Here is an 11,295-nt window from a genome sequence, read left to right on the forward strand (position 1 = left end):
AGAAGTTGTTCCGCTGTTAAAAAACTACTTTTCAATGACTTTATTAAAGAATTAAGAGGTTTGAAATGGGCCTATAATTGTTCATTAGTGACGTGTCTAGATTGTTCTTTTTAAAAAGTGGATTGATGACTGCAGTTTTCAGGGCTTGTGGGAATACACCTGAGATAAGAGACATGTTTACGATTTGTAGAAGATCTGAGGCCATGCAATTTGAATGTATTTGGGAAAAAGACAGATGGTAGAATATGTGATATGATATGATATGATATAGAATATGATTTCTGATGTTGTTTATTGTTCTTTAGATTATTATAGTTAATTGTATAAAATTGTGTCTGGGTATTTGAATTGATTTGAAGTGGACACAGGGACAGCACATATCCTGTACCTGATATGGAGGCATTGACTGCTTGTCTCATTCTTTGAATTTTGTCAGTGAAGAAGGACGCAAATTCATTGCATGCCCTGGTAAGTAAAAGTTCAGAAGCCACTGACGCAGGAGGGATGGTTAGTCTGTCGACAGTAGCAAACAAGGCACGTGCACTATAATTGTTTTTGGCAATGATGTCAGCGAAAAAAGGACCACCTTGCATTTCTCAGTTCCAGATAATAAAAGCAAAGTCTCTCTTTATAAATGTCATTATGAACCCGGAGATTTGTTTTTCACCATCTGCGTTCTGCCTTTCGAAACTCTTTTTTCCTATTCTTACCCGCATGGCATTTCCTCATGGAGATCTTTTCTTACCAGAGACAGTCTTCTCCTTGGTGGGTGCAATGGCATCAATACCATTTGTAATTGTAGAATTGAAAGGATCTACAAGCTCATTGACTGAAACTCTAGACAGGTCAGGTGTGGAAGAGAAATTCTGAGGGTCATACTTCCTCAAGCTACAGCCTGGAGCGCTGCAAGGCATTCTATTCCATTCACTGCGCTAATATTGACTTTCAATAACATAAGAGTCAGCAATGAGGGAAAAGCAATTCCCATTTCTATTCTGTTATTGCTTCTGACAAGATGAAATGGTTCCACTGACAGCTTGCAGATGTACGCTCTTCAGTAATGTTTTGATGGATGGACAGATGGCAGGGCAGATATTAACTCTATTTGTTATTATTATTTTTGGAGTGAATTGAATTTCAAAGTTAAACATAAAAGTTTTTTTTTAAAGACACCACATTTCTTTTAGATTCAGTCTATTCAATTAAAGTTGACTAAGGCCAAGAGAAATTAAGACAGACATAATTTTCTTCACCCTTAAATGCGTGGGCATCTCTAGAGACCCTGGATATCTCTGCGTTATGTAAGCGCACACCTTGTATGTATTATTGACAATAGCAAAGACAATTCACAATTAGAAAGAGGAAACAACTGAACAAACATAATTAATTGGCAGTTATCTACTAACTAATCCTTACATATTGATTAATTAATACAGAATCTCTGAGACTGTTTTCCAGTAACTCAAAAACTACTTATTAGCAATTTAGCTAATTACTGACCAGATTCAATCATCAAGTAATTTCTAATTAATTCTGACTCATTCGTACTCAGAATTTTGGTTTCCTTATTTTTGCTTAATTGTGGCTAGCTGAAATGTCACAATACATTGTTAAAATAACAAGTGCAACACAGAGCTATCAGATAAATGTCTGACTGACTGCACACAAAATGCAAAAAGCAAGTGTTCAGATGTGGAAAGAGTGTTTGTTTTGTTCACCTTTGACTTAGTAGCAGCTATAGAATGTGTGCTGAACAGTACCGAGGTAAAAGTGCAAAGGTTTACCTCTTGAATGCTATGTAGTAAAAAAGTTACTTCATGTGTTTTCACAATAAAAGGAGCAATGCAGCACGCTGAAATCATTGTGCAGAAGAAACGTGCCCTCATGCAGTGATTACAGTTTGTTAGGATTTGAGCTGACATTCATTTTGGATTTCATACCACCGTATTACAAGTTAGGGAACCGGCTTGACTAATGAGCTCTACGCATGAAGAAGTAACTCATTTGTCTACTTTCTCCTGTCTGCCCTGAGCTGCTGACCCTGGTTTGATGCTTGGGGATTTGAACGTCACTTAATCTCAACAGCCTTCACCTTGCCAACCTAACACAGGCCCCTTTATGCTCCCCACACAGCCACACTCAACGTTCAGGCTTCATACACGAAAATAACTGGACCGCCGTGTTGGCAGGTTCCAGTGTTCTCCACTATTAAAACCACGAGTGGCCTCTTTGGCAGTGGTTAACAGGTACCCATATAAAGAACAGGCTGTTTCCAGATCTCTCTAGTCAGACCCTTTCTACTGCATATTTCTGTTTTTATATGTTGGCTTTCAGGCTTCACACTTTGTAATCATTGGCTGGGCTTAATTTGGACATTGCTGTCACTTGCCCGGGAAGGGGAAAATGGTCTATTTTAGAGTTTTTAGACTGTTAGTTCATTTTCTACAACTGGGAGCTGAACAATGTGACTTTAACCCAGTTTTTTGACCCAGTAATAGTTCAGACAATGTCAATTATGAGTCAGACAATTGCTCATGGGGGTCAATACGTATGAGCAAGTCCTTTATATACTATATACATATACTGGTGTGAGGATAACTAAGGACATTTTAATTTATTTATTTTATTTAGTTGTGTTCTGTGGCTCGGGAGGTAGAGCAGCCGTGCACTAATCAGAAGGTTTAGTCCAGTCTACATGCCAAAGTGTCCTTGGGCAAGATACCAAATACTCTGATGGCAAGATACTGTGCCATTGGTGTGTGCATGTGAGGTTTATCCTTCCTGATGAGCATGTGCCAGCAGTGTGTGTGTATGTATGTGTGTGTGAATAGGTAAATACTGGCTTGTGTTAGAAAGTGCTTGAGTGGTCGCAAAGACTGTAAAAGTGCTACATAAATGTAGGCCATTTACACTTAATCGGGCTCCATGCTGATGCAAGTGATAAAATGACCATACAGGATCTTATAAGCAATATACCCTGTTGTGTACATAAGCCAAAGTAATCAGCTGGTACTGACAGTACACATACAGTACAGTACACACGTGTGTTTTTATTTCACTTTCATAGAACATTACTGAGTAGATTATTTTGGTTAAATTAAATTAATGACAAACAGTACACACTAAAGGTCAAATTCTACATTGACAGTACTGATCTAACATAATTTATTATACAATACAAGACAATACTGATCTGTGTGATACTGTATTTGTTTCCCAGCCATGCCATGCATAGAACAATTAATCACAGTGCTTGCATTAATGAGCATCCTCAATTAATCGCAACTATTTACGTAACCGAGTGTTACATAAATAGTCACAGCCTTGTAGCGTAGCTAACAGGGCCTGGTCACGACGTGTAAAACTAACACTAAATGTATCATGTGCTAATGCACATACACATTAATGGTTACACACACACACACACACACACACACACACGCACACACACACACACACACACACACACACACACACACACACACACACACACGCACACGCACACGCACACAAAACACAAGTTTGCACATACCTCGCTGATTTAAGAGATTTAAAGGTGATTTTGCACTAAATTAATGAAGCATGTTAGATTGAATTCCCACAGGGCACTTTAATTAACACATTAAATATTACAACATGGTGCAATATTAATGTCTCACACGTAATGCTACCCCCACCTACCCCCTCCGCAGTGTATGCCTAAAGGCTGACTTGTATGTGTGTGTGTGTGTGTGTTTATGCATGTACATAGGATATGTTTGTGTGCGTTTATATATATATGAACTACTTTTGAAGATTCATTTCATTGTTCGTACTAATGAGGTGTTGGAAACATGTTTCCTGCAGTTACAACAGACTGCCAATAACACTGCAGAAAAGGCGGCTGATTTTAGTTTTTAATTTAGTTTTGGCACTTGTGAAATTTGGCGTTCTGTCCAGACATGTTTCTGGAACACATTCTGTGGAATAACAATACGGTCCAATATCTAAGGCCTTCAAACAGCGCTAATGACATGCTTTCCTGATTGAGCTGTCATGAGCTGATTGGCTTTGTTGATCTGGAATCAGCAGCGAAGATACACAAGCTGTTGACAGCCAAGGCAGCCAAATATTATGAGCCAACATATCCAAAAATAAACCAGGTCAACAATGAGATAAAAATAGACATTAGTTTAGAGCGTGATTGAAGAATTTACTGTGTACTCTTACAGTGGCCTGTTTGTTAACCTTAGCCCTGCCAGTGAGGTTAAAGTGATATAACTAATCAGATTTATTTGTCTACATCTTATAAACTTTAAAGAAAACATTCAAACAATAAATTAACACCTTAATGCCAATATTACATAGCTGACAATGCTTTATGAAATGTGTCAATGAGTCGTAGCAACAGAGGCTTAGAGTATCTTATCTCCAATGTAGTTTTGCAAGACTTTAAACCCTCTAAGATGTGCTTCTTTAAATATTGACACTAAAGTGCGTCTCTCCTCTTTATTGTTTCCTCAATTAAACCACATTTTAGTCAAATTAAGTTGTAAGTTTGAATTCCTTTTTGATTTTCTTTGACTCAATATGGAGACATTGAGGAGAGATAAAGTTGAAGAACAAAGCGCAGAGAGAGATTCATCCAGCACATCATTATACCTTTATTAAAATACAAATTGGCACTAAGGTGATACATGATCCTGATGGCTTGAAAATAAGTTATGAGAAATATAATAAGTATTAAAATTCACAGGTACATCATTTAAATCAATGCAAATCCTCTGGCGCATGATGCCAGTGTTACTCTTTTCACTAAATTAATGATTTAAATTAAGGCTTTTAGACATTTTATTCAAACACGTTATTATAAGTTGCACATTGTCCTACATTTGACTGATACATTATGCAATCTGGAGTGCGCCACTGGGATAATTACAGACATTTTTTGTGTTTTAATTATAATAAATTAATATATTGATTAATCAAATTTCCATTTAAGTCGTGCATTAAAAAGTTAAAATAAAATTACTTCACAAGTAATTTTGTATTCTGTTTTTAAATGACAAATTATTACAATTGGCCCTAACTAAAGTGGAATTCATTTAAAATGCACTGTTTTCATTGCATTTATTTAACATACATGCCAATCATACTTAGTCTTACAATTAAAATGTCTCCTTTTAACATTCACAGTTTCCATTTCATCACTGCTTTACTGTATAGACGGCTCGCTGTAGTTTAAAGATGTGTCAACTAAAAATGAAATCTCCAGCCTACAGAGCAGCAACAGGAGCTGTGTTTGGCAAGCTGTCATAAGTTGCTGTTATCTGTCCATTCTGTTTACTTCTGTTTCTTCTTTGTGTTCCCATGTGTTCCTTTGAGATACGTCCTTGTAAGGTACAAGTGGTATTGAGGGAGGAGAGAAACTAGCAGATAAAAGAACACTCCCAATTTAAAAATGGCTTCTGAAATGATCAGCGTCTTCAGCTATAAACACCACTACATTTCACAGTGTGTAATTAATCAGAACTAAAAAACATCACTTGTGAATGTGTACTAAAAATGTAATCGATAACAACTCCCCCACTGCTAGGGGAATATGGAATACCAGAGATAATGAAACGTACAATAATAAACCTAAATCCTGCGGTAGACATAAAAGGCATAAAGGCTCCCTGCAGAGTTTTCTTGTAAACAAACACTTCATTATTTACATTCACAGTTTCTAATCAAAATGCATTGTGTGAATGATTAAGACTGTTGAATGGATTTCCTTCCTCATGAAAGATTTGCAAAGCTGAGTTATTAAATATTTGGAGATCTTGCTTTTTATAAAACATTCATGTTCTTCTTCCCTGCCTTCTGATGGTGCAGTGCTACAGCCACCAATTAAGAATAGTGTGAACGCGACGGCGAAATGTACATGTTAATAAAACACGAGATGCATAAAACTGGCACTCTATCATCAAAACACTGCTAGTGGTCACAAAGTTCAACAGAAATGTACAAATTAATCATCCCTTTTTGCAATCAAACATAATGTCAAGAGGGATTTTTAAATGACTTCTTTGATATAGAATTGATCTTTCGGGGGGAAATCTTCTTCGGTTCTTAAGGGTTGTATTGCTGTCTGTTTGATTGACAGTGGAGCCTGGCAGGTTGAGCCTCGGCAGGGGCACGGAGAGACAAAGTAAGCAAACTTGTACTGAAAGCTCTTACAAGCCACAGGAAGACATGTTTTCTGTTAGCATTAGCACTGAAAGGTAAGGACCACACCAAATGACTGAGATAACATTTAGGTTACATTTCTTTTAACTGTTTTGTTGAGCTGCAGCTAACGTTAGCAGTACACTTTCCTCTGGTGGGTATTTGGTCGCTTAAAGAAACAACTCAAGATGTGTCTTTGTATCTGAGACACGAAGGGGACCCACATTAGTGTTACTATTGTTGTGTGTGGCTCTTATGTTATGTCTCAGGCTGCTGAATGGCTTTCAGTCAGTGTTACATTCCTGCAAATACAGTTTCAAATCAAATCATTTGATTGACTGTATGCAAACAGGTACCTCATATACATAGAGGAAAGTTATCTGACATGCTGACTGCTAGAAAGTAATACATACGACCCCTGTTTTATATACATTTCTCCATTTTGGAGAATAATTAATTTTCTTAAAGGAATGCAAAGGACAGAGCAGATGTGTACGCTGTAGCCGAAGAAATAACATTTATTTCAGGTGTAGTTTAACCTTAAGAAAGGACACCTAAAAGACACAGACTGACAGAGAAGGTCAGGGAAATGTCACGTTCAACACTGAACAGATAAATAAATAGCTTAGCAGCTCTCTCATTTTGCAAAGCTCCCTGTGTTATGATTGCTGCTGTTAGCCCTCTAACTGACATGTCTTGTACTGTATATTAAAAAGCTTGCTGTATCTAATATGTGACTTTCATTGCACAGCATGACCTCAAGTAATGTTTAGCTCGGTTCAGTTCACAGAGAGAAAAGAGATAACACATTAAATGTCCTTTTACTAATCTTGCCAATGTGATAGTGGCTCCAGGACACAGCTGAAGCAGGATCAGCCTATTGTGCACAAAGGCTTGTACCATTCATTGCTTCACAATAGCCTGGCAGTGAGCATCATTCAGCAGTGTTGCTGAGAAAATCATCCCGGCTAGTGGCAACAATGGCGATACACACGGCTGATCTGATTGCAGCGCAGGAGCGCTCGCTTCCATCTGTAATGCTGGAAAACAGATCATGTAGCTGGAGCTCTTATCTTGGAGATGGATGCTGACAGGCTCCTCGCACTTCCTCCCGTTTTGTTTTTTTCCTCTCCTAGCTCTTAATTCTTTATTTCCTCCCCTGCACCCTCTCTCCCATTGCCGTCGTTCCTTTCCTCCCTCACTACCTACACCTGCCTCTTGTTGTCTTTATGCTCCTTCTCTTTTTTATTTATCCACAATTTCAGTGAATTATTCTGTTTTCCTCTCTTCAATCTGTACTCCTTCCATCTACCTGGCCTACTTCCAATCTTTCTTTTCCATCTTCTAACCTCTCGCTCCCTCCGCCCATTGCCTCTGCCTTGTTTCCCCTCCCTTTTCTGACCTTTCATCCAAATGTAATACCTGTAACACTCTTTTAACACCTCTCCCTCTCATTTCCATCCACGTCCACACATTTTTAGTTTTATCTAGTCTCTTCATCGCTGACTCAGACCAGATTTAAGAGCCACATGTAGCCCCCATCGCCTGATCTTGAGAAGATAGCTGATCCCACTGATGCTATTTTAAGCCTGTCATGCATGCTCTCCCTCCTCTTCCCTTCTGCTGAAAGCTGGCAGCGACAAAGAGGGACATGAAACATGCATTGTTACCTCACAACCAGAATTTATCTTCATGATTGTGACTTTGAAATCAGTATAATTAATCGTATTGTCAGGGGACAAGCCAGTTCGACAGAAATAGCAGATTTCTCTCCATATGCTGTTACTAAATAGATGATTTAATTGTCTTGAAGTTTTGTCCGAGGACTTGGAGTCGGTAGAAGACCAGTTTTTAATGGTTAATGTGGATTTGGTTAGCAGCTTGTGCTCCATTTCCATCTTGTTTGACTGATTAGTCTCTGGCCCAGTCCCAGTGGCCACTCTGAGAATTGAACCCTCATAGACTTTAATAGAAATGATCAGTGAAAGTGCCTAAAGTGGAAACGGTTGCTTTATGAAGATTAGGACAGTTTGAAATAATTATATTGGGAAGAGGCCTTTCCCTGGTCAGGTAAGTGCAGCTCCATTTATGTTAATAGTCAACATAATCAGGCCTTTATTATAAAAAAAGGACCAGCAACAGTACTTCCTGCTACATACATAACCTTCTTCTATGTATCTTGTTCTTGCCTGCTCTTTCAGTTTGTATTTTTTTGTTCATTATTTCTGCAGCGTTGCAGACTTACAGAACAAAAAGGGCTCAAAAAGTCTGAGTCCATATCCGATAATACACACAGTGCTTATTTTACTATATTACTTTCTTTCTCACCGTATGTTCCCAGTTTTCCCAATGTAGCTGTTCGATTGACATCCTTCGGCAGATGTCTTGCTTCGTTTCCTGTTAGTATAAAACCATAAAGTACAATCATTTATTGTATACTCATAGACAACACTTCACTTTGATGATAGGTAACATGGGAGCTTTGTGGTGAGTGAATACTATACTGTATAGTGTGTATATAAGACATCTTGTGTTTTTGTGTACTGTACTCACCTGTCATTTCCAAGACTGCCTCGCTCACCTACCCAGCTGACAGCTTCCCCCTCGTTGCCGATCACACCGGATCCAATCACTTGCCTGCACAGTTGCCTCTCATTTCCTCATTAGCCTCTCAGTACATACAGTATAGTGGGCACTTTACGCTTGTTATTTGTCAGGTGGTCCACCTGGCCTTATCACTTTAGTTGTCAGTTTGTTGCCAACTGTAAGCTTGACTGATCTTTGAGCGAAGGCTCCTAACTGTCTGCTTGGTCCAAGTTCTGTCATAATCTGTGACGAAGAAAACGCCAAGCTCAATCAATAATAGACAAGTTAAGGTATATATTATATTCATAATCATTTCATATTCATTTGTGATGTAGGATTGCTCCCTTCTTAGTCGACTAATTGGTCGTTTTGGTCTTAGGCGACTTGTCTTTAGTTGTTTTAATGCTTTTTTTTTCATTCTAAATGACTTATTTCAAAGAAACTTAAAGATTAGAAATGATTCTTTCTAAAGAAACTCAGTTTAACAGATCTGTCGATTAAATCAGCTAGTCACCAAATAGTATGAGTGTTTGTCGACGTAGATTTCTTGCCCTATTGTTCACTCGTTCACAACTCTCCATATCGTAAACACTCAATAGTTCATTCCACATAGTGAGAAGCAAATTAATATTTGAATCATCGTCATTTTCTGACATCGCTGATATGTGTAGAGTCGTACAAATGTCTTTTTTTGCACGTATAAAATGGGGAGTATTGCATTGTGGGATAGTGAGCAGAAAGACATGTCAATGGACTTTACTTTTTTCCTTCTATTGTGGGAATTTTTTAGATGGTGCATATTTCACCGACTATACTATAGTAAAGTATAAACTGGGCATTTTATGAAATATGAAGACATCTTGTGTCAAGTAAAAGCCTGATAGGAGTTGCAGGCATTTCATGTTAACAAATAGATAGATGTTCTGCAATCAGCGCCCAATAATATGACTATAAACATTCACAATTTGTAACAATATACAGTAAATCAATGCAGTAGTTTGCGATGACACCGTTTGTTAACTGAAAAGTGGAGCTGATCAGTCATCCGCTCATCTGTGAAGCATTAATCTCAAACGAATAATCAATTTTAAAATGTTACCATCCTTCTTGATAATGTGTCGAGCCCAGAGGATTAGTGACCGCCGCAGCAAAAGATGAGGAAAACTGTGAATGAATACAAGTCGTAGGTCGCTGTACAGAACGTCTTGTTTATTGGTTGTCGTCATACATTTTCAAAATGAGTATATGCTTTGTATCTAAAGATTCTCCGATGATTTGTACTGTCTCTAAAGGCAGACGCGGTAACACCTGGAATACAGGGCAACTCTCACCACAGATGTTTGGCTGTTAACCAACAACATTCCATTTTAATTTCTGAAAATCTACGTTTAATTTTAAGACCAGAAGAACTTTGATAGGCAGGTTTTCAAAATTCAATAATTACCGAAACACTATATCATATTTTCTGACGGATTCATGGTGAAAATCACTCTGTTTCGCAGGAGCTCGGTCACACTGCAGACTTTTTATTTGATAATGTTATACACCTGTGGAGGAACATCAGACACTATCAACACATTTGTGCTTATCTTTTTTTTTTTTTTTTTTTTTTAGTTTTTTTTTTTTTAATGTTAAATATCAGTTTTCGACATAATCGTTTTCACAAGAACAGACTAAGTTAAATCTGTTATATGTTTTGTATACCAACATGCTCACAATGTATCTGAACCATTTTTTCTTTTTCTTTTTAGTGCCAGAACAACATACATAAAACAGACGCCCTTTTTGTTTCAAACAGCATGTGCCAAGTCTACCGTGGTGGCATCAGAATAGTGTGATTTTCTTTGTGGGTCGCAGGCTCATCAAAGGCAAGAGGAAAACAACGGGGCCTGCAGTCATACAGCAGGCTTCACTTGCAGGGCAATGACTATAACTTCAGAAAGGAAAATCACAGACTGTCGTCGGGCACTCCAAGAAAACATACATTGACAAACTCAACATCATTTCAGTCCCTCTTCTTTTTGCACACATCACATTTGACTTAAAACAAAATTGCAGTCATTCTTTATCAATAAAATGTACATCATCTGGTGTTCTTTTTAGGCCCAAAGAACTGAATATCATCTCATGTGCTCTGAAGGTGAAAACTGGTCAGCTTTCTCTCTCATGACGGACACGTTATGTGTGGCCGTGCTGTGCATGTACGGTGATTATTAATATTTATCTCTTTTTCAAATACTTTGTTGTTTGTGTTTTTTTTTTTCTTCTTTATAACTTTATACATTGTGCAAAAACAGCTGTATTCTACTCTAGAAGGCCACCAGGTGTCTTGGTATTCATTTTCCCTCTTTGTCTGTTCAACAGCATTTCTAATCACGACTTGAGACAAATCTGTTTTTTGAAAATGCTCTCAGATAGATTTCCGTGACTGATCGACCTTGTTGTTGAATCATCTCAAAGTAAACAAACCCAGCACATTTTCAAAATGGCAGGCAGAGTCGAGCAAACACAATCCCTAAT

The sequence above is a fragment of the Cottoperca gobio genome, chromosome 14 (assembly GCF_900634415.1).
Source record: "Cottoperca gobio chromosome 14, fCotGob3.1, whole genome shotgun sequence".
Taxonomy (NCBI): Eukaryota; Metazoa; Chordata; class Actinopteri; order Perciformes; family Bovichtidae; genus Cottoperca; species Cottoperca gobio.